Source organism: Penaeus monodon, chromosome 36, assembly GCF_015228065.2.
Source record: "Penaeus monodon isolate SGIC_2016 chromosome 36, NSTDA_Pmon_1, whole genome shotgun sequence".
Classification (NCBI taxonomy): Eukaryota; Metazoa; Arthropoda; class Malacostraca; order Decapoda; family Penaeidae; genus Penaeus; species Penaeus monodon.
Genome location: NC_051421.1, coordinates 30,933,176 through 30,953,175, shown reverse-complemented (window position 1 = coordinate 30,953,175; position 20,000 = coordinate 30,933,176). Strand labels below are relative to the sequence as shown.

General features: G+C 38.1%; 10 non-coding genes across 10 annotated transcripts; 5 read left to right on the top strand and 5 right to left on the bottom strand.

The window, feature by feature from the left end:
• Positions 1-4,893: 4,893 nt before the first annotated feature.
• On the bottom strand, positions 4,894-4,965 carry Trnae-cuc. The gene has a single exon. It is a non-coding gene; the product is annotated as a tRNA-Glu (tRNA).
• Positions 4,966-8,594: 3,629 nt separating this feature from the next.
• Positions 8,595-8,667, top strand: Trnam-cau. The gene has a single exon. It is a non-coding gene; the product is annotated as a tRNA-Met (tRNA).
• A 510-nt stretch (positions 8,668-9,177) lies between these two features.
• On the bottom strand, positions 9,178-9,249 carry Trnae-cuc. The gene has a single exon. It is a non-coding gene; the product is annotated as a tRNA-Glu (tRNA).
• Positions 9,250-9,544: 295 nt separating this feature from the next.
• On the bottom strand, positions 9,545-9,616 carry Trnae-cuc. The gene has a single exon. It is a non-coding gene; the product is annotated as a tRNA-Glu (tRNA).
• Positions 9,617-9,882: 266 nt separating this feature from the next.
• Trnae-cuc lies at positions 9,883-9,954 on the top strand. Its single transcript has one exon. It is a non-coding gene; the product is annotated as a tRNA-Glu (tRNA).
• Positions 9,955-11,976: 2,022 nt separating this feature from the next.
• On the top strand, positions 11,977-12,048 carry Trnae-cuc. Its single transcript has one exon. It is a non-coding gene; the product is annotated as a tRNA-Glu (tRNA).
• Positions 12,049-12,395: 347 nt separating this feature from the next.
• Positions 12,396-12,467, top strand: Trnae-uuc. The gene has a single exon. It is a non-coding gene; the product is annotated as a tRNA-Glu (tRNA).
• A 4,590-nt stretch (positions 12,468-17,057) lies between these two features.
• Positions 17,058-17,147, top strand: Trnay-gua. Its single transcript is given in 2 exon segments — positions 17,058-17,094; positions 17,112-17,147. It is a non-coding gene; the product is annotated as a tRNA-Tyr (tRNA).
• A 289-nt stretch (positions 17,148-17,436) lies between these two features.
• Positions 17,437-17,509, bottom strand: Trnam-cau. The gene has a single exon. It is a non-coding gene; the product is annotated as a tRNA-Met (tRNA).
• A 1,812-nt stretch (positions 17,510-19,321) lies between these two features.
• Positions 19,322-19,393, bottom strand: Trnae-cuc. The gene has a single exon. It is a non-coding gene; the product is annotated as a tRNA-Glu (tRNA).
• Between the last annotated feature and the right edge of the window lie 607 nt (positions 19,394-20,000).

The window sequence follows — 20,000 nt, the reverse complement described above, 5'->3', positions numbered from 1 at the left end:
CATCTGAAAGTTATTTAAAATATTGATAATACAGTGATGCATGTATGAGGTCAAACTATAAAAAATTGGCAATCATTTAAAAAATAAAACCGATAAATTAACTCAAAAACTGTTCCCTTTGCCTGTGACTCATAGCGAATATCTTTTTTTTCTCTCTCTCTGAAAGATAAAGTATTATACTTACGCTATTCTTATATATACACAGGGTTTCTAAACATTTGTATAGAAATTGCGTTACATTAATATTAAAATGCTTTGCCCAAAGACAAGGAATGTGGAATGTAAAGGAAAACACGGGTAGTTCTAACGGAATTGTGTGTTGTTCTTTTTAGAATTTACTCATTAAATGGCGATGAAAATATATCATTTCCTAAATTTCCTGGCATCTACTTTGGTTACATCTATATGCGGTTTTTGAAAACATATCTAATAACTAATTATAAATGTATTTTACATCGTGTTTCTCCTATATATCCATAGGTTTGTGAAGTTACGAAATAGTTTCCTGAATATATATTCATAGGTTTGTGAAGTTGCGAAATAGTTTCCCGAATAGAACGCGTATTGTTCCCGAGAGTAACCTTACCGTGTTTCTCTAATAATCCAAAGATTTCCACACTCTAGTGCAGAAAATTTACTTTTCACTCAAACGAACCTCATTAAGAGCAAGTTGAGAAATAAAACAAAACACCACAAGGCTTACTTTACATGCACTATGGCCTGCAGAGGAGGTCAGAAACTTGTTTATTCTGAAGCATTAAGTCGGAAATATCAGCAGTCCGGCAAACAAACGTTCAACGTCGTCTACACAGGATAACAACGATGGTGCTCATCATTAATCTTACAACAAATGATGCAAATATGAGGTAAGAAAAAAATCGTATGCATTGATTGCAATGTACTTTCTTGCAATGTATTTTCTTACCATTATTTTCTTTGAGTTCAGCCGGTGTTAATTTTCTTTAATAGCCATCTGGCAACACTGTTTATAATTCCGTACTTAGTGTGCCTTTGGCAGTTGCTACAGAACATTATTCTGTGGCCCCCGACCATTATATAATGATCTCCATGGCCCCGGTCAGTGTCTGTCACATTTTCAGAGTGAGTTGTTACTAATTATGAATAGTATAATAGTGATAACAACTATAACAGAGCTTCTCAAAGCGGAGACCCCGACACCACCCAGAGGATCACGAAAAAATTTAGAGGGGTCGCGATATCCTGCAACTCCTCCTTTCTCCTCCTCCTCCTCCTCCTCCTCCTCCTCCTCCTCCTCCTCCTCCTCCTCCTCCTCCTCCTCTCTCCTCCTCCTCCTCCTCCTTCTTCTCTTCTCTTCTCCTTCTCTTCTCCTTCTCTCTTCTCCTCCCTCTCCTTTTCCTCTCTCTCTCTCTCCTCCTCCTCCTCCTCCTCCTCCTCCCTCCTCTCTCCTCTCTTCTCTTCTCTCTTCTTCTTCTTCTCTCTTCTCTTCCTTCCTCTCCTTCCTCTTCCTCTTCCTCTTCCTCTTCCCTCTCTCCTCCTCCTCCTCCTCCTCCTCCTCCTCCTCCTCCTCCTCCTCCTCCTCCTCCTCCTCCTCCTCCTCCTCCCTAACGCGTCTAGTACTTGTCAGCGATTATCTATCTGCCCGATGCTCGATGATACATAGTAAAGCCACATGGTGAATGCATGCTGTATAAGGGACTCCACACTAATGGTCTTGTAATATTGATAATAGTTATTTCTTTGTTATTGAGGGAGTGAATCCCAAAACTCAAATAAATTGAGAACCCCTGGGCTATAGGACAAGGACACTACATGAAAAGATTCCAATTTACTGATATGTGAAAGATAATTATCTGTAGGTACTGTAGGTGATACAAAACCCCCTAGGGTACACAATGCATAATACTTTTTTCGATATAATACAGAAGCGCAGATGTTTCCGGTATGTATGTATGTATGTATGTATGTATGTATGTATGTATGTATGTATGTATGTATGTATGTATGTATGTATGTATGTATGTATGTATTACACATATATAAGCGCATACGCACGCGCACACATGCATTTGTGTTCAAAGTCCACTAAAGTTTGATGACTGTGTGTGTGTGTGTGTGTGTGTGTGTGTGTGTGTGTGTGTGTGTGTGTGTGTGTGTGTGTGTGTGTGTGTGTGTGTGTGTCTTATATACATTATATATATATATATATAATATATATATATATATATATATATATATATATATATATATATGCACACACACACACACACACACACACACACACACACACACACACACACACACACACACACACACACACACACACATACATACATACATACATACATACAACACACACACACACACACACAACACACACACACACACAACACACACACACACACAACACACACACACACACACACACACACACACACACACATATATATATTTATTTATCTATCTATCTATCTATCCATCTATCTATCTATCTATCTATCTATCTATCTATCTATCTATCTATCTATCTATCTATCTATCTATCTATCTATCTATCTATCTATCTATATATATATATATATATATTTATGAATACGCCAGCATACCCCCCCCCTTTCAAACTGTTTGTGAGTCTGTGTGAGTTTGTAACTGTAAGTTTATGTTGGTCTTGTACCTAAGAATACTCTTAGAATAAAAGGTTTCCCCATAACACTGTTCTGCAAATACCAATCAGCAGCAATAAGTTACACGCGACTATGGTAAAGCAAAGATCCAACACCAAGGTAGAGAAAACCCCGTTTATCACATAATGCGAATCAAAATATACTTGTCGTTTTGCCTAACTTGACAGAGACACAAATCAGTGGTTCCTGGAGATAACATTATCTTAACTTTCAAGGCCTGTCGCGGTATGACAAGTTTGCATCTGATTTCGCAAACTTCGCAATATCGGTTTCCACATTACCCACTTGTGAAGAAGAACTGTAGTTTTTTTTTAACGTAAATAATTAATTTTTGTAAGCGTTATCATTATCATCTTAATGTCAGTTTATTAGGGCATATTTCCGCAACATTGAGAGTTTCACAATGACTACTACAAGAACTGGATACATTCAGTTACCCTGCACAATATGTTGAATTTAAGTTTAAATGGAGCCCTTTAAATCGCTAACATCCTGCCAAAGTGATTCACATTTATTTCATACTTTATGCCGATACTTACTTTTCTGTCGCATACAAACAACCTTCCCTAGTTATATCTATGGTCTGTTATTTTTTGTACTATTGCCAGCCGCGGATGAGAACCAGAACATATTCATGGTCGCTGTCGATTACTTTATACCGGCACTGATACTGATATTCGGGTCACTGGCTATCTTGATGATTAAATTAATGCATATTCTCTGTCATCTCTTGATTTTCATCCAGTGTTACTCAATTCTTCTGTCTCGATTACACGAAAAATTTGTCTCTGGAAATCTTGTATTGATAATAAGAGTACCAGGTATCTTCTGTACGATTATTTACCACAAAAGTTTGAGTGTTGTCCGAGTGTTCATATTTTGTTTTAGAAAGTTTTCAATTTGTGGGAAGGAACGTAAGCTGCAGAAAACGTAGCAAGAAGTCTAAAAGATATAGATTAAACAAGTGTATACACAGTCATTATTATGAGTGCCATTGACCAACATAACGGAGAACACTTCTATATTTTCCACAGTATAGCTATTTTGATTTTCACAACAGAATCTTGTCTAGCTGTTAATTCATAGATGTACTCTGGACAATAGCTCCTCTCCCCTACGGATTCATCCAAGCTAAAAGGGGCAAAACGGACAAAGAGGACAGGATTAGCAGTCAAAGTAAGAGATAACTTGTACCTTGTGAAAACTCTAGTTTCGGCTCAGACTTTTAATTTCATGTATCGCCTACTTTTCTCTAGTTTCATTTACATGCTGCGTTTTTGTGTCTTATGAAAACGAATATAATGTTATTTTGATCTTGAGGTTGTTGTCGAACTTTATCGAACCCTTTCATGATAGTATCTTATTATTCTCCACTTGTAATAAAGTCATTCTTGTTTGAAATCTTGAAAAAAAAATCGACTAACTTTGCTACTTTGAGACTCGACTTGAATACAAATGTCTTTACATAGACATCGTTATGTAGAATGGAACCTCAAAAACTATTTCGATGAGGAGCCTAACTGTGAAAAGGAAGGTGTTAGACGGCTAAGTGAAACGTGTGGTAAGGATAAGGATAAGTCCGATATGCGAAGCTTAGCTTCGCCCGGGCTATGCCATGAGGGGAGCCCGGCCTGTGTCGACTACTGCCGACTCGCTCACGTGTGTCAGCTGGTGCTGACTCGGCTGAACCTAGTCCTTACCCGCCGTGGTGCCCAGCCACAGCAGTAACCTCCGGGCGACAATTGCAACTTCTCACACCTGGGCGGGGCGCGAACCGCCGACCCCTCGGATGAGAGGCCGACACGTTACCACTGTTCTAGCCCGGAGGCTGAAACGTATGGTGTTGACTTCATCACCGGGGGGGGGGGGGTACCAGTGAGGTCTCGATTACTCTGAGCGAGAGGCCCCGTCTCTGGATGATCTGTTTCGGTTCTCGCAGCTGATGTTAGATTCACGTGCATTTTGTGCTTTATTAGAATGAGCGAAAAGTATTTCATGTATCGAGTATAGGTATAGGTATATAGTCTCATTAATGCGCAGATAATCAATTGTAAATGTATAAGGTACAAATATTCTCATTAAAGCGCAGATAATCTATTGTAAATATATGACTTTATGGAATGATATAAGTGTTTCCCGTTTATTCAATAACAGCGGTCACTTCATCTGAACATTTTTTATGGATAATTCACTCCATTTATATAGTAAAATCCATGTATATAGGAAAACTTTCCCGTGCCGGGAATCGAACCCGGGCCTCGCGGGTGAGAGCCGCGTATCCTAGCCACTAGACCACACGGGAGATGATACTTGGTGAAATTGATAAATTTTTTTGAACAAGTAATCTAATATTGTGAACAAACATAGCAAGTCATGTTATTAGCAGTAAACAAACCTAAAGGGAGAGGTTGCTTCCACATGAGTCAATCAGAGTAAACGCTACTGCTACGATGCTATGTAATTATACTCTGAGTATTATAGGTGTGTGTGTGTGTGTGTGTGTGTGTGTGTGTGTGTGTGTGTGTGTGTGTGTGTGTGTGTGTGTGTGTGTGTGTGTGTGTGTGTGTGTTGTGTGTGTTTGTGTATTTGTGTGTTTGTGTTTGTTTGTTTGTTTGTTTGTTTGTTTGTTTGTTTGTTTGTGTTTGCTTGTTTATTTTTTGTAGGTTTGTTACATAAATACTCGGTTATGTTTTTATATGTATTTATACAACTACATTGGTTGTTGTAGTGAAAGTGTATATACTTATATTTATGATACTTATAAACGCTCCCACATTTTCTTTCCACAAAATTTTAGTGTTTGGGATTTGCAGGCTTTGGTTCTGCGCCGAGACGGAACATCGAATTCTCCTTTTAACAAATCGCTTCGTAAAGGCCCCAAATTCCTTCAGATGCCCCGTTACTGCTTCTTAAATACCCGCGTCTACTCCTTTGGGAGAAAGTCCTGGAAGGGAATCCTTTCGCTATGGCTACTCTGTTCTTCACGGTCTCTCAGTTTCTTACGTCAAGTGCTTCGTAGCTTCAGTGATAAGCAGTTATGTTGATGATAACACTTGTTTACTGGTCTAGTGATTTAGCCTTATTGTTATTATTATTACTTTGAATTCTTTCTCGTATATTATCGAAGGCCTTCTCAAGTCGCCTTTGACTATCTTTTCTGCACACTCTTTCTTATGGACTGTGTATGTGTAAAAGGGCGTGTGTTTATTATCACAATCTCTTGTCCGCCTTCTTCTTCGCTGTCCACGCCTATGATCCAAACCTCACGAGATCTTTCTTCGCGTTTCACTAAACTCGCTTATCCTCGCCATGTCTCATTCTGCGTTATCCGAGGCGACACATACTTATTCTCTTCAAGCTCTCCACAGACCTATACCTGTTATCTGTTGAGAAGCCACCTCGTTGCGTCCTCTCCTGTCTCGGATACAGACTTGGCTTCCCGTAGTACCATCGTCTGTTATAAGTTAATACTTCATATCAGTATACGGTGTTTCCAAGACACTCGGAATGTAAAGTCACGATCGCTAATATAATTTTCTCAACATAATAATAACAAATCCAATGTAATCTGCCTCCCAGCTGCACACGAGTTCGGATAGACTGGTCGCATTATCTGATTATCAGCTTCAGAATCTAGGAGTGGTTGAGTCTCCGGTCCATTCATATTGGGCCCAACATGACTTTGCTTTGTTGATTCTCTAACGTCTTGCGTTACCAACCTTGCCCCATCTTGTCTTCACGTCCCACCCTTTGGTCACTATTTTATATACATATATATATATATATATATATATATATATATATATATATATTATATATATATTATATATATTATATATATTATATATATTATATATTGCATATTACATGTACACATACACATACAATATATAAACGTGCTCACACAGACTCACTGACTCGCACACACACACACACACACACACACACACACACACACACACACACACACACACACACACACACACACACACACACACACACACACACACACACACACACACACACACACACACACACACACACACACGCATATATATATATATATATATATATATATATATATATATATATATATATATATATATATAATATCTAACTATCTACTGTCTACTACATTCTAATTATTTTATGATAAATTTTCTTGTAGTTTATGGGGGAAGATGTCCCCTTATCTATTCACACGCAGAGACGAACACGTGTGTTATTCATATTGAAACAAAGGATCGAATTTAAACCGAAGAAAATTTCCAAGAATTAATTTTGGAAATGAAAATCACTTTTTTCCCCCCATAAGACAATTGTAATTCTTAAGTTCCCTTTATCTGGTCTAAATATACGAGAAAGTCTATGGATTTGGAAATTCGGATATTTTTTTTTTATGAATATCCTGTTTTTTCATTGAAATAATTTTAGTTTTCTGTGTACATTTGGTAAGTTTGCTTACGTTTATAGTCTAAGTTTCTTTTAGGTTATATCTATCTATCTGCCTCTCTATCTATCTATCTATCTATCTATCTATCTATCTATCTATCTATCTATCCATCCATATATCCCTGTGTGTGTGTGTGTGTGTGTGTGTGTGTGTGTGTGTGTGTGTGTGTGTGTGTGTGTGTGTGTGTGTGTGTGTGTGTGTGTGTGTGTGTGTGTGTGTGTGTGTGTGTGTGTGTGTGTGTGTGTGTTTATTAGAAACTAGTAATTATTTATGATTTATGTAAGCTTTACACTTTGCTCTTACAACACTAACATCAGATGTATGATATTTAGAAACATTGATGATGTAGAATATGATACACTTTTTGGATCTTCCCGCGTCCTTATCACATCAAATGAAGCTTAGATTTCGCTAATAAATTATTCGATATTGCCTGTGATGATAAAATGTACGTTTTCACGATAATGTTTTCATTTCAATATTTTATTTATTTATTTATTTATTTTTGATACTATACATCTCACATTGGTTAACGTTTCAATATATAAGATTCGATTTCCTGTATTCTAATTAAACTATGCATTTTTTTATAGATTTGTTTGCATCGGTGTGGTAATTATTGTAATGTTGTTTATTAATTATAAAAGGAATCAGATATATTTTGTTAAATTTAACACAAGGATGTGATGAACATAATATCGTTTTTATCACTGAAGATGGGAGAATTTTGCAAAGAGAAGAAATGGCGTTTCCACTCCTCTGTCTCTGTCTCTGTCTCTCCCTTCCTCCCTCTGTCTCTGTCTCTGTCTCTGTCTCTGTCTCTGTCTCTCTCTCTCCCTTCCTCCCTCTGTCTCTGTCTCACTGTCTCTGTCTCTGTCTCTGTCTCTGTCTCTGTCTCTCTCTCCCTCTCCTCTCTATCTCTCTCTCTCTCTCTTCTCTCTCTCTCTTCTCTCTCTCTCTCTCTCTCTCTGTCTGTCTGTCTGTCTGTCTGTCTGTCTGTCTGTCTGTCTCTCTCTCTCTCTCTCTCTCTCTCTCTCTCTCTCTCTCTCTCTCGTGATATAAGCCACTAATCTTCATCTATAAAATCTTTCTGCTGGAACAATGACTCTTACAGTCATACTCCCCTTGAGAATACTGTTTATATGAACAAAAAGAAGTTATTTTCATTTCATTCAAGTTATTAAAACTCTTAACTGTATGGGATTGACGGGAATGAGACGTAAAAATACCTGTGCTATTACTACAGTATTTTTCAGTATTAGTTTATATATTTTACATCCTCTATATTGTTATATTCAATCAAAAATATTTATGGTACATATTTACTCGTCACCATGCAGCTTGACAAAGGCAACGTCTGTTACATATTCTCTCAGCATGGCGTAGAAAAAGAATCATTCATATTTACATATCAGAACATGGCAATTGAGACTTCACCTAATTTAAGATTTTTGAAGGTATTTTTTTTATATGACGTAGCCTCGATGGCGCAGTAGGCAGCGCGTGAGTCTCATAATCTCAAGGTCGTGAGTTCGATCCTCACTCGGGGCATTGTTTTTTATTTTTTTTATTTTTATTTTTTTATTAGTTCTTACGTGTAATCATTCAAACGGAAGAGGTGATATGTTAGTAAGAGTTTATAACTTTAAATATCAGCAGTAATAATAGTGATAATATTAATCTGCAAATTATTATGTAATGATAATAATAGTGAATACCACCATTGACCATAATTATGATAATATCCATGATATTAACAGTTATGATGACATACATAATTATTATCATGCTAGTACTGTTAGCTCTAGTAGTGTTAGCACTATTCATACAATTAATAATAAGGTCATGCTACTACCCTTGCTTTAGCACCTGTGCCTTGATATTACCATTGCCACTTCTGCCTCCATCATCGCCGCCATCACAACTATTACTACAGGTATTGCTATATCTACTTCTAAAACTGTCATTATTACCATAACATCCGCGATATTAAAATGAAAACGTAAAACAATCAAAGGTTTGTAACAAAACGTAAAACAATCAAATGTTTGTAACAAAACATTCCCGTGCCGGGAATCGAACCCGGGCCTCGCGGGTGAGAGCCGCGTATCCTAGCCACTAGACCACACGGGATTATATAAGTGTACATGTATACAAAATTACTTCTTGTATAGGTGATATTTGTCAAACTATCATAGAATATTATGTAAATTTTCCTGTGGCAATAAGGACTTGTAGACTTAATTTACACGAAACAATAAAATAGTCGCACACATTATCTGCCTTGATATTACCATTGCCACTTCTGCCTCCATCACAACTATTACTACAGGTATTGCTATACCTACTTCTAAAACTGTCATTATTACCAAAACATCCGCGATATTAAAATGAAAACGTAAAACAATCAGATGTTTGTAACAAAACATTCCCGTGCCGGGAATCGAACCCGGGCCTCGCGGGTGAGAGCCGCGTATCCTAGCCACTAGACCACACGGGATTATATAAATGTATATATATACAAAATTACTTATTGTACAGGTGATATTTGTCAAACTATCATAGAATATTATGTAAATTTTCCCTGTGGCAATAAGGACTTGTAGACTTAATTTACACGAAACAATAAATAGTCGCGCACATTATCTGAATGCCCAGTTTTCGTAAGAATTTGTTCCTGGGGAATCCAGATGATTGTCCCACAAACCAAATAAATCACCAAAGAAGAGCAATTTTGGAAAATGGCACTTTATTCTTTAGAATATATCCCGTGTGGTCTAGTGGCTAGGATACGCGGCTCTCACCCGCGAGGCCCGGGTTCGATTCCCGGCACGGGAATGTTTTCTTTATGATCACGATTAAACGTATTAGTGTTTTATGTGTTACATATCGGGCTCCATTTTCGGATAGTTTTACCGAGATGATTAATTGGGCTTATTTAGAATAAAGTGAATAAACTACCAGATTCCCAGTAATGTAGTTTTTACTATTTGGCAGAAATTTCAAATGAGGGATATGGAAATATTCATTTTTATTCTTTTACCTATAGTTTTATCGAAAAAATAAGTATTTCGTGATGGAATACTATTTGCAGATCTACAATTTCCGATAAAACTGACTCTAAAATTCGTGCTAATTCGGGATTTATTTGACTTGAAAGTCCCGCAATTAAGCCACTTCGAATCACAAACTCGAGGAAAGAATATCTGGCAGTATTTCGAAGTTTTGCAATATTTGGATGTTTGAGGGTGCAGTAGCTTTAGCATTTTTGCCTTTCTAAATTTTAATTAATTATCATAAACGGCTGTTAAAATATCAATTACAATTTTTTTTTCTGAAAACAATGAAGGTTTAGGTTGGACATACGGATATTTTCCTTTTTCGCTGTTCTTTGTGAATACAACGAGACCAGTCCCATCGTCATAGCTAGAAAGAAGTATAATTATCAGGGTTATGTAATGTATTTATAGATATATAAGTATTTAAGGGGATAAATTCCAATGACTACTTGATCGAGATCTTTATTCGATAAAAAGAAAGCGAATAGCTATGATTAATTTAGTCAAAGAAAATAAATATTTAGTGTTACAATATTTATATTTATGGAATTTCACTTTCTTGGCAGATCCCTGCTTGGGTACACCAAAACACATTGACAGTTCAGTATAGAAAGAAATGTTAGTATTTTTCTTATTTTCGACTTGTAAAAAATGCATTGTTGAACTTTGTCCCATGGGACAATACCTTTACAAAATTAGGAAGAGTATCATAGAAAAAAAATCCAAATTTGTTTTAACAACCCTAAGGTCACAGGTTATCCGTGGCTGGGGTCACAAGGGACATCTTTACTGCCAATTTTAGCAACGAGTTTTTGAGGTACGGCACAGGAACTCATTACAGTTCTTTTCATCACATGGGCAAGTTTCTGGTCGTTATATTTAGTTTAAATAGTTTGCAACTACATGTTTGGATTATTATCGGATCAGATATGGAAATATTGGACAACTGATACACTGTTCTCAAATAGAGATTGCTGATGTACAAAAACATACCCTGTATTTTGTTTTCTTTATCTTCTATTTATTACGTATTTGTTAAATTGTTATCCCCAATCTGTCCATGGATTTTGCAGGTACTTGTCCACCAATATTTACCAAATCGCGGAAACACCATATCAAGGCAGCAAAAGTTTTTAAATTTGTATTTACCTCCTCTTATTTAGCAAGTGGTTTTTAAATTTGGAGATACGTTAGTAAATATTTTTTTAATATCAAAGAAGACAAGATATTCACCAATTATATGGCGAGGGGACTTTTGGCTCAGATGCCGTAAACATTAATACATAAGTTGCGTGAAATAATAAGCGTTCATTGCGTTTGAGTTCCTTTGGTTCCATACATTCTTGCTGCGGATGCCATGGTTCATGATTAGTTCTATGGCACCGGTTGCTAACATCCCAACATGCCTAAAAGGGCCTCTTTTACACTGTCAGTTTCCAAGTATTGTGGGAAAGTATGGGGATGGAGCAAGGTGTTAACTACCTTTGAGTGTTTACAGAGTGTTTACACGGAACTGGCTCACAATAGCCATCGGTCAGTGCAAAGTACTTTCTTCGATTTCGGAACAGAGTGTGGATCGACTGAACTACACGGACAGTTTTGATTCTTGTCGTGTTCCGAAACCTCGCTCCGAAACTGATCTTGTTAACAAACCCTGTCTGCTTCGCATTGCCATTTATGAAATCCTGCAGCCCGTTAGAAGAAGTCCTGTGTTTTTAAATGTTGATAATATATTTCTTAAATGAGAAAATGATATACATATAATTAAATTTTTCATTTGTGCCATATTATTACTTGTACCTCCCGTGTGGTCTAGTGGCTAGGATACGCGGCTCTCACCCGCGAGGCCCGGGTTCGATTCCCGGCACGGGAAAGTTTTATAAAGTATAATACACCTTCCAGGTAATCAATATATCATATTATATTATATATATATATATATATAATATATATATATATATATATATATATATATATATATGTATGGTTGCTATATATAAACAACTGGGAATATCTTACACAAATTCCTAATCATGTAATCATCTGCTTTTGACACTCATAGTTGACACCTCAAAAACACATTCTCATAATGTCAATGTTGACGTAATGGGTCAGTATGAAACTTAGAGATGAACATCTTCACTTTAGTGCTGTTTAATAGAGTTACTTGTATGTAATAAAAACAAACCTGATCCATAGAATAATCCCAACGTAATACACTCCCATGTGGTCTAGTGGCTAGGATACCTGGCTTTCACCCAGGAGGCCCGGGTTCGATTCCCGGCATGGGAAGAGTTTTCTTTGGGAAGATCACTGTACAGATACTCTGAATAAGGCCCGTAGACTGTGACGAGAAGTTATGACGAACTGGTCTATGAAAGTAAGTTTTATTTTTTTTTTATATTTGCAAGAAAAGGGAATAAAAGTTTAATTCAAAGGCAACGTGACAGAAAATGGTAAACAATCAAATGAAAAATTTGGATGACAAGCTAACCGCGCACAATGCTCACCGATGAGGCGAAAGTCAATGCTTCCATTTTTGTCTTTTGTCATTTTTTTGTCTTCCCAGAGCGAAGACAAAAAAGTGATCGAAACTCGGCAACGAATGGCAACAGTTTGGAGGATGTGTGGTCTCTAAGCTAAACAAGTTTACTTTCAGAATGGAAATAGAACGTACAGGTATTTTTGCAAGACAGACAAATGGAAAACCGAATGATCAATTGGAAGTTGTTTACACGGACACGCACGCACGCACACACGCACACGCGCGCGCACACACACACACACACACACACACACACACACACACACACACACACGCACGCACGCACGCACACACACACACACACACACACACACACACACACACACACACACACACACACACACACACACACACACACACACACACACCACACACACACGGCGCGTTGTATGTACACATATAAACGTATCTATATATCTATATCTATTTATGTATTTTTTCTCCTTCACATTTGTCGTGTATCCCAGCTCTGTTTACGAATTCCTCCAAATGTATCAGTAAGATGTGAAATTAAATGTTGATTAAAACTAAAGCTAAAGTAAAGTAATTTAGTTGAACAGAAAATACTTAGTTCTCAGAGAGAGAGAGAGAGAGAGAGAGAGAGAGAGAGAGAGAGAGAGAGAGAGAGAGAGAGAGAGAGAGAGAGAGAGAGAGAGAGAGAGAGAGAGAGAGAACATTCATGAAAGATAGCTGTAGGTGAGGTAGCTCTTAGATAATGTTGATTAGGCAGTAAACGCACAAATGAGAATCCAAAAGTGTGTAGACATTTAATGAATGTATAGTTCTGTTAGAGACAAATATTCACAGGGGATGGACGTTTGCTGTTAGGGGCGGCGACCGGTAGACCACGCTAGTACATGTGCTCTCGGAGACTTGTGTTAGTGATCCTCGCGAAAGGTCACCCTTTGAGGAGACACAATCAGGGTGGTAGAAAAACGGTAGTAGAAATATAGGAGAGCACCAAAATGGCAGTAGGGAATAAAAAAGAAAGAAAGAAAGAAAGAAAAAACAATATAGTAAAAGAAGTCTTATGTTCCTAGTTCATTATTTTGTTAATGATTAATGATTTTGTTAATGTATGTGTGTGTGTGTGTGTGTGTGTGTGTGTGTGTGTGTGTGTGTGTGTGTGTGTGTGTGTGTGTGTGTGTGTGTGTGTGTGTGTGTTTATACAAATACATATCTCTATACACATATAAATATTTATTTGTAAAGAAATACAAAAAAAAATCTTATAGAGCCGGTCATTGGTAGATTTACGCTCGAATTCCCTCCGCACGCAGGAAAGCCAGTGATGTCCCTGGAATATTTGCTTGTGGGGCTATTTTTCGCCTCGTGGCATCGTCTGCTTTGTAGGAGCTGAGCGTGTTAATTTTAGGCTCGTCTCCCATGCGGTGGAAGCTTACCTCGTGAGTCCCGCCTGTGTGCTTCGATCAGTCCCCCGCACATCTAGCTTTCAAAAAGACAAAATAGAGATAGAACAGATGGGAATAACCGCTGCATTACATTCTGGAAATCCGTGAGGACAACATTGCCCAGTTCGCAGCTTCAGCTCACGCTCACACGTGTACTAGGAGTATGCATGTAACAGTGATGCGGGCGGGGGCGGAGCATAGGAAGGGCATTCCTTTCTTTAAGATCTGGGGTTTGTCAATTCAACCAGGGTTATGTCAGCCTTATGATGTGTTAGATGCATCTGCACACGCGCGCACGCACGCACGCACGCACACACACACACACATTACTCCTGGGTATGAGTATAAACTGCATCCGGCGGTGGGGCTCTGGTCCGGAGGAGGATGGAGCCACCTCATAGCCACTACTGCTCCCAGGTCCACTTTTAGAGACTTTGACTCAATAAAAACACTGTCAGGAAAAGCAACGAGAAACTACCCTGACTGATCTTTCCCTTGTATTTATGGTAGATATCACAGGAAATGCCCCTCAGTCCGGTGGAAAAGATTTTAAACGTTAAGTGACTTAACAATGAATAGATGGTCATGGAGACATGGATGCCAAAAAGGACCTGTCATACGGCAGAGCACTAGAAAAGAAAGAAAGAAAGAAAAAGAAAAAGAAAGAAAAAATGTGTGTGTGTGTGTGTGTGTGTGTGTGTGTGTGTGTGTGTGTGTGTGTGTGTGTGTGTGTGTGTGTGTGTGTGTGTGTGTGTGTGTGTGTATTCGTGGTTAAAATAGTGATGTAATCATTATATTTTGATCTTTGTAATGATTGTTTGTAAGTGATGTGGATTATAGGTATTTAGAGTGGCGTAGCACTGTTTTTGTTTATTGATTATAATATAGTGATTAATATATATATATTGATCTTATTACATGATATTTTACAAATTTCACATATACTACAGTATTAATAGCATACACTCTTATATATTATATTCTATATCATTTTAGTTATTTCAAAATTATTCATGCGAATCGAACCGCCTCCTGGTACAAGCAGGTATCCTAGCCACACCTATGATGTGTCTTGCACTTATTTCAGCTACTTTAAAATACTTCCAGCCGATAGCTCTGTGAACCATATCTATAACATGTGTATATATATTATACTTAATATATGGAACATCAACAATCAAACAACAAAGTAGGCACGCTTGTGAGCAGAAGTTCAGTGTGTAGTGTATGCGTGTGTGTGTGTGTGTATGTGTGTGTGTGTGTGTGTGTGTGTGTGTGTGTGTGTGTGTGTGTGTGTGTGTGTGTGTGTGTGTGTGTGTGTGTGTGTGTGTGTGTGTGTGTGCGTGCGTGCGCGTGCGTGCGGGCGTGCGTGTGTGTGTGCGTGCGTGTGTAGTGTGCGTGCGTGAGTGTGTGTGCGTGGTGCGTGTGCGTGTGGTGTGTGTGTGTGTGTGTGTGTGTGTGTGTGTGTGTGTGTGGATCACGGACACTGCTAAGATTGTTTCGGCGCAAACTCATGAATTACTCAATTGACTCGAGGCGCAAAGTCGTAGGCACTAGTGACCTACGGATGTCAGATGATACTGATATAATATCTGATATATATATATATATATATATATATATATATATATATAATATAATATATATATATATATATATATATATATATAATATATATATAATAAATATATAAGTGATATATATAATATATATATATATATATAATAATATACATATATATATATACACACACATATATACACATATATACACATACTACACACACACACACACACACACACACACACACACACACACACACACACACACACACACACACACACACACACACACACACACACACACACACACACACACACACTATAATATTACTACAATATAGATATATATATATATATATATATAATATATATATATATATATATATATATATATATATATAATGTATATAATATATATAATATATATATATATATATATATATATATATATATATATATATATGTATTGACAACATCCATGAACTAATAGACGCATTTGCATGAACATTATATTACGAATTGTTGACATATTCTATTATTACTATTATTATATCATTGTAATATTACATCTTCGAGGAAGTCAGCTATGAAGTAGTTAGACCGTCAATTTATGCATATTTATTAATTACACGACTGTCCAAGGGGCGGAGGTAAAGAAAGCAGGCGGGGAAGGAGAAAGTATGGGGAAAGAGGGAGAGGAGGAGAAAAGGGAGATGGGGGAAGGGAAAACAGAGGGCAAAGGGAGGGGTAAGGGAAAAGAGGGAGGGGTAAGGGGAAAGGGAGAGGGACAAAGCTTAGAGAATGGAGGAAAGAAGGTGAGGGAAGTTAGGAAGGGGAGGGGAGTGGGAGGAAAGAGGGGTGGGGAGCAGATGCAAGGCTTAAAGTGCGTTGGGAAGAGTGAATTTAAGGAAGATTTGGGAGAGAGTAGGGGTGTTTAGAGGAAGAGGGGAAGGAGAGGGAAAGGAAATGGGAGAGAGAGGTGGGCCAGACGTAGAATGTGAAAGAGAGAGAGAGAGAGAGGAAGAAAATATCTCCTATTTGTTCCGTGGAATTCCAACTTATTTCCACTGCTTGCTTTATGTATATATAGTTTTCTTTGTATATATTTTTTTGTATTTGGTTGAGCTCACATATAAACAACTATTTTACAAGACCACAAGCGAGGGTGTGATGATAAGCGAGAAATAAAAGAACAATAATGAAAACGGTAATAGTAATTATAGAGGTAATGGAATAATATGCCCTAAGGTTTTATTTGATTCCTGTCGCAATTTGTATTTAATTCTACATTATCAATTAACTGAAAAATCATGATATAATCTTTAGCAAAATAAAAAACAATCAATATTCGCCCACATATATGCCTTCGATAGCTCAGTTGGTAGAGCGGTGGACTGTAGTCGGTTCGGAAGCAGACATCCATAGGTCACTGGTTCGAATCCGGTTCGAAGGAGTGTTTTATTTTTATTTTTTTTATTTCTCTCCAACTTGTGTATGTATTCTATATATCAGATAAATAGCTAAAAATGTGGACAGATGAGCAGATAGTTATAATATTACTGTCTGGTATTAAACTCGTGTATACACATCTATGAATATGCTATATCGCGGGTCAGACCGCTGTATACTATTTCTTAAAATGTTCCGAAACAAAAACAAAAATAAAAGTTAATCAGTTTAAAAAAAGTGATCTATTTTTTAAATAAAACTAAACAAACAAAAAAATCGGAAAAAAAAAATACTGCCCCGAGTGAGGATCGAACTCACGACCTTGAGATTATGAGACTCACGCGCTGCCTACTGCGCCATCGAGGCCGGCAGAGTGCGTAATGGTTTCTCTTGAACGGAAATTCTGAAAGTGAACACAAAAGACGAAAAAAAATAAATGTATAGATCACTCGAAACACCTACATTATCATTATTAACCATGATATTTAAAACAATAGGTCAAAGTCACCGAGAGCGAGATACTGGGATATGGACACAGCCATCTTATAGAGCAGAAAATGACTCGTAAGCAGCACACGTATATCTACATCAGCCTCAATACTTACCGAGAAATGACGAACATGTCCTGTGTCACCGCTGAGACTCCTCAACACCCTCTCAACAGCTAAAGCTCTTTTCGTGTCTTCTACAAGTTGCTACGGAGGGGGGGGGAGGGATATTGTCTTCCTGTCTAGAGAATAAATAGAAGGTAGGAAAAGGTTAGGTTTGGATTTTGGCTTCGTGTGATAGATACCCTGTTTTTTTCGGTCTCGATAAAAAAATACCAAACTATAGGAAGAGAGAATACAGGGAGGGAGGGAGGAGGAGAGGGAGAGGGTGAGAGGAGGAGAGGGAGAGGAGAGGAGGAGAGGGAGAGGAGAGGAGAGGAGGAGAGGGAGAGGAGAGGAGGAGAGGGAGAGGGAGAGGAGAGGGAGAGAAGGAGAGGAAGAGGGAGAGAAGGAGAGGAGAGGAGGAGGAGAGGAGAGGGAGAGGAGAGGGAGGGAGGGAGAGGAGGAGGGAGGAGGAGGGAGAGGGAGAGGGAGGGAGGAGGGAGAGGAGGGAGGGAGGGAGGGAGAGGGAGGGAGGGAGGGAGGGGGGGAGGGGGAGGGAGGGAGGGAGGGAGCGAGAGAGAGAGAGAGAGAGAGAGAGAGAGAGAGAGAGAGAGAGAGAGAGAGAGAGAGAGAGAGAGAGAGAGAGAGAGAGAGAGAGAGAGTGACAAAGAGATTTAATTAGAAAATTCTATTTACAGAACGGAGTACATTCTCTGCAAAAAGCCAGGACAAGATTTCAAAACATCTACCAAACTGGCTGTGCTTCTCAAGGAGAGGGCTAGCAGTCAAACATTAATTTTACATGTGCTTTGTATTTTTCACATATCACCTGGTCAGTAATATACATTTTGGATTACAATCCACATCAAAAACAAGACCAATGTCTATAATGAAATGAATATAATCAGTAAACTTTCTGGGTAATGCTATATGATCGATAGGATGCAGTTTTGAAACAAAATAATTGGGAAGATATACGGACGCTTTGCACGTTTTTAGTTGTGATGTGAAATTGGTTTTGCCTGCAAAACTGCATCCTGTGCGTGGTCACACACACACACACACACACACACACACACACACACACACACACACACACACACACACACACACACACACACACACACACACACACACACACACACACACACACACACACACACACACACACACGGACAAATAACCGAAATATATATATTATGAAGACGTGGCGCAGATGATTTTAACGAAGGAATTCCGAAATCATACCAGAACTGGAGTGGAGGACAGGTAAAACAGAACGCTAGGTCAGTTAATAACTCCCCAGGTGCAAATATTTTGTTCATAGAATTCCTTCTCGCTCGGGAAAGGAGAAACGTGTTAGCAGGTAATCTCCCGACTTGGAAATGGTCCATATCAGGATTTATAGATGTAGGTTCAGGTATTTAAAGGAAACGGTTTGACGGTAATATTAGGATCAATGCGATCACTTCAAAATGAATCATAGTCCGGATTCTAGAGCTCGGAGAAAACGTATTCATATGTTATACTGGTCGATGATAACAGGCCACAATTTTCACTATGAGTATTTCTTCATTTTGCAAAAACCTTCCCGTGCCGGGAATCGAACCCGGGCCTCGCGGGTGAGAGCCGCGTATCCTAGCCACTAGACCACACGGGATACATAGTATTCGTTTCACGCGCGCGCACACACGCACGCACACTTACACAGACTCGCTCATTAAGAGTCGTAACCATTCTTATGAATCATATGTACTTTTGCTTCGCAATCTTAAATTTCAAAATATTTAGTAAAATTTACATAGTAATGTAGTCCAAAAAGTCGCACAGAAGTAGCGAATGACATTGACAAAGATCACTGAACTGTACCAAATAAATTGTGATTAAACCTGTACTTTGCATCATTGAAATTTCTTTTATATACAGAAAAGTACGCCAACACTAATAAAAAATATATATATAATAAAAAGACAACAAATAAACACACACACACATACACACACATAGATATAAATATAAAGAACAAGCTTATGTGTATGCTCTTGCCTGTACGGGTAAAAGTATAGATATGAAAATGTATACACCCAAATTTGAGTGGGGAACGGACTCACGACCTTGGGATTGATGCTGCTTACAGCGCCATCGAAGCTACTTTCAGAGATCATCCTTTGAAAAAGAAAAAATGAAAAAAGAAAGAAAAATATGTGTGAAACTTAGATTTGACATAGTATCCTTATGACACATAATAAGGTATATATATAGTATAT